The 4,961-nt window shown below is 35.5% G+C and overlaps 1 pseudogene; it reads left to right on the plus strand.

The window, feature by feature from the left end:
* The first annotated feature begins 1,228 nt into the window (after positions 1-1,228).
* On the plus strand, positions 1,229-2,864 carry LOC120146366 (annotated as a pseudogene).
* The last annotated feature ends 2,097 nt before the right edge of the window (positions 2,865-4,961 follow it).

The raw sequence follows: 4,961 nt of genomic DNA on the forward strand, positions 1-4,961 counted from the left end.
TTTTTCCTTTTTGCTCTTTCTTTACTTCTTTTCTCTTCGTTTTGATTGGATCTTAGCACTTGGCATTTGGTTCACCTTTTAGTATCTCCTCTGGATTGATGTCTTCACTCATGTGAGCAGATTTCCTTCACCTTGCCCCCAGGGTGGAGGGTGATCCTTGGTTAGGGTTGAATCAGAAGAAAAATACTATAGGCTCAAAAGGGGACAACAAGGGATATATATATATATATATAGATAAATGAAACAAAGTCGTTCATCATCTCATACATGAAATTCCTTGCAGAAGAGTTATCCCCAAGGGGATAGGTTTTTAGGATTAAGTTTTATTCACATGAAAAAAAATGTAATTAATGCATGATAGAATTATTTTGAAATAATTCTCCTCTTTTCTGCTTCTTGCTCTCAGCATGCCTCGATCATACAAGCTCAACTTCAGAAAATTGATGCGAGATGCCCCAAGTTGCGTCTTATGGTAGGAAGGTTCATGTTCAAGTAAATATCTTGCCACATGTCAAAAATCCATAATTCTTGAAGAATTAAAAGAATCCTTAATTCATTTGATATTCGAAGAACTAAAAATTAAAATTTGCTCAATTATTCAACCTTAGAAGGTAGCATAAATTCAATTGTTTAAAAGATTAAACAATTATGAAAGACGGAACAAAAGCTTTTTCAAACAAAACAATGCTCTCATTTCAATGTGGTAAATGTCATACCCCCATTCTTCTTTGATTGTTCATGCCCCTGAATCCATCAGGTTATGGATCTTGTGCTTCATTGCTTTACAATTCTCAGCGGAATGTTTGAAGCTTCCTATATGGTAGTTGCACAAGAGATCAACATCGTAGCCCTTGGGATATGGAGACTCTTTCCTCAGATCGTTCTAGAAGGCTCAGTCCTACAACCAGCTAAACAAGCTCTAATTGTACTGATTTTAGCTTCTTGCTTCCATGTGGTGTCACGTGGTTAGGACCACTTCATCTAATCATCCATGAATTAGCTCCATTTTTTATGAAAATGCTTAAAAATGAAATGCATATACAAAATACAAAGATGCAAATGCAGATGCAAAAATATTAATCCCAACGATGAATATCGTAGAATAATTTTCACCAGTCATAAAAGCATTCACATTACAGACAGTACACTTTACAGACATGCCTTTTTCTTAGATAGTTGAGTCTGAAGATTACCACTATTTCGTTTTAGATCTTTGTCCTTGAAAATGATGACCATGGTAATCGAATCTCACATGCTGTCTCAGCAGGGTGCTATTACCAAGTGAATGACTGGTTTTGAAGAAATGATCGGTATGGATGTCCTTTGTAGTGATGATGACTCTTAACAAACTGAGTTTTGAGAGAAACTTGATTGAGGTGTTTGCAAAGGATGTCAATAAGGTGCATGTTGTCCTGCTTGCAGCAAGAGCCTCTAGAACTGAAAATCAATATGTCATTGATGTTGCCATTGTTGAAATGATTGTTTGATCCAAAGAAGGCAAGATCTGGTATCAGATAGGTGCACTTCTTGCTTTTTAATCATGTAGACAAGAGAACTGCTTTGACTTATCTTGATTCAAATGGTAACTGGCACCGAGCAAGCAAAGGTGCTTCTGAACATATCTTAACCCTTTGCAATGCAAAATAATGTGTTAAGAATAAGGTTCATTCTATAAGTTAGCGGATCTTGGACTTCGGTCATGAGGTGTTGCAAGACAACAAGTGCAGTAAAAACAAAAGAATATGCTGGTACTTCTTGGTAATTTGTTGGTTTATTGCCTCTGTTTGATTCTCCAAGGTATGATAGTGCAGAGACCATTCATAGAGCTTTTAATCTTGGTGTCAATGTCAAGATCATTACGGGTGATCAACTTGCCATTGCAAAGGAGACTGGCCGACGACTTGGAATGGGAACAAACATGTATCCATCTGTTTCTTTTCTTGGTCAAGACAAGGATGCAAGCATAGCTGCTCTCCCTATGGAAGAGTTGATTAAGAAGGCATATGGGTTTGTTGGCATCTTTCTGGAGCACAAATACGAAATTGTGAAGAAGTTGCAAGAGATTAAGCATACTTGTGGAATGACTGGAGATGATATTAACGGTGCTCCTTCTTTGAAGAAGGCTAATAATGGTATCGCTATGGCCGATGCTACTGATGCGGAACGGAGTGCTTCAGATATTGTTCTTACAAAACCTGGACTAAGTATTATTATCAATGCGACGTTAACTAGCAGAGCCATTTTCCAGAGGGTGAAGAACTACACTATATATGAAGTCTACATCACTATCCGTATTGTGTTTGAGTTTATGTTTATTGCTCTCATCTAGAAGTTCTATTTTTTGCCATTCATGGTTTTCATCATTTCCATTCTAAACGATGGAACCATCATGAAAATCTCAAAGGATAGAGTAAAGTGTATGTCTTTCCTGATAGAAGGAACTGAAAGAATTCTTTTGCCACCGAAATTGTGTTTGAAGGCTACTTGGCATTGATGATTGTCGTTTTCTTCTGGGTTATAGATGATACTGACTTCTTCTCAGAAAAATTTGGTGTAAGGTCTCTAAGGGACAGGGAGGATCAAATGATGGGTGTCTTATATTTACAAGTAAGCATTGTGAGCCAGCCTCTAATTTTTTTGTGACTAGATCACGTAATTGATCTTATGTTGAGCGTCTCGGACTGTTACTGGTCACTGCCTTTTTTATTGCACAGTTGGTTGCTACTTTAATTGATGTATATGCAAACTGGGGATTTGCAAGGATTCAAGGAATAAAATTGGTATGGGTCACTGTCATATGGCTTTACAGTGTTGTTTTCTACATCCCACTTGATCCAATGAAGTTTGTCATTCATTACATCTAAAGTGGAAGTCAGTGCGGAAGTCAATGCATCGCTCCTAGCAATTAGATGATCGTAGATAAGAATCTACTATTGAGTTACTCTGATGAATGAATCATCATTTCAGTCTCAAATGCTACACGATCGTTGAGCTTACTGTTTCATCTCAGATTTTCATATTTGGAACTGATTCCCCTCAATGCTTTGTAAACTAACTCCATTAATGCCTCGACGGTGCTGAATTTAGTACGTCGCTTCTTAATGACTAGTGATGACATGATTGTAGAGAAGACTCCACTGCTGGATTACTCATTGACCCAATGGATCATCATTTCAGTGTTTCATGATCTTCAAGTAAGTCTCATTCTGGTATTCTGAACTTCTTTTAGCCCTCAATTCATGTCTGTGTACGCAACCGCTTGATTGAAAACTTTTATCTCTTCTTTGAGAAAATTTTCTTATGGATATCCCTTTGCAGATCAATACTTTTTGCATTATATCATGTCAATGCAATGCAATGCAAAGAATGATGAAAAATGACACAATCTAAAGAAAAGAAATAAGTTAGTGTACACAAATAAAAGAAAAGAAATTATTTAGTACATGTAAGATAATCGATACAGATAAAATGTTATTCAAAGATGAATAAAACACCTACCCCGTCATGATATCTACCTAAACATGCTTTAATTAAATAGCATTCCTATCCGGACATGCTATCTACCCGAAATAATTATTTCAAGAAAATAATCCTAACCGCATGATATCTAGTTCGCATGCTTTTAATCGAAAATAAAATATATTTTACGAACTTAAAGCAAAAGATAAGGGTTTATAAACGCTCCTCCTTTGTGTACACTTATTTTGGGTACCTACTGACGGCTAGAGGTTTGATATGCCTATACCTAAGGTGACAGTTCTATGGTTCACTATATGCATGGTTTAGGCTCTAACAGAAAAATGGTACTCGAATTGTCCTTGATGTTGGTACCCCCTTGGGCTGCCAAACCCTCGATCCTCACCCATTACAGGTTTAGAATGGAACGATTTCAATTCGATGGGATTCACTGCCTTATGCCCATACGAGGAATAAATCCCTACGAAGGTATAAAGTATGTATCCCATGGGTTGTTTGCTAAAACTCATACGAAGAATAAATTCTTACGAGAGTAAAGCATTCACCCTGACTTATTTGGATCGAAGCTCGTGTCTAGAGCTTATATTATGCCAATGTATGTGATGTGTGTGAGGAGGAGCGTATCTACCTTTGACTTAGAAGATGAACAAATAAAAACTCTCAACAAAAACTTGGATAAAGCTGAAAGAAAAAATTCAAATGTTAGTCTGACAATTAAAAATGAAGCAATTAAAAACTTCAATAAAATGATCATAAGTTAACTGAAGACTCGAATTCATAATTTCCATTAAACGACAATGTGTAACCGATATACAGTCTGACTTTCTAAAAAGAATCCCCAGCGGAGTCACCAAGCTGTCATAACCATTTTTAGGCGGAACAATTTGTTTATTGTTTTAAAACAGTTACGACTTTTAATTTTAGAAAATTTGGGGTTTTAGATTAATTTGGAAAAAATTGGATAGAGTCGCCATCAACCTTTGGGTTAGGTAGGTTGAATACCTAAAAACATCTTTTAAAAACAATTTTAAGAAAAATCATTTTTAAGACAAAAGTTGGTCTGCGTTTACCAAAGATTCAATTAAAACGGGTTTGGGAGTCGTTTACACGTGGGGAAGGATTAACACCCCCACATTGCCCAAAATTGGTATTGTTTCCTTACACGTTGTCGTAATGGTAGAAACCCTGAATCAAATATAAAGTTAAAATATGATCCATTTATTAAATATTGATTAACTTGCTTCAAATTAATTAATTAAAGAAATTATTTTACTCGAATAATAGATCTAACAATAAACATGAACTTAAAGAATTAAAATGGTAAAAACAGAAATTGAAAAGGCTAAAACATCTAAAACAAAAATTTAAAAGACTAAAATAGCAAAATAGAAATTCAGAAGGTGAACCACAAATATAAAAAAATAAAGCTAACATCAAAATAATAAATATTATAGGCACTAAATATGAAAATAACCCAGAACTAA

Source organism: Hibiscus syriacus, unplaced genomic scaffold (assembly GCF_006381635.1).
Source record: "Hibiscus syriacus cultivar Baekdansim isolate YM2019G1 unplaced genomic scaffold, ASM638163v2 tig00110912_pilon, whole genome shotgun sequence".
Lineage (NCBI taxonomy): Eukaryota > Viridiplantae > Streptophyta > Magnoliopsida > Malvales > Malvaceae > Hibiscus > Hibiscus syriacus.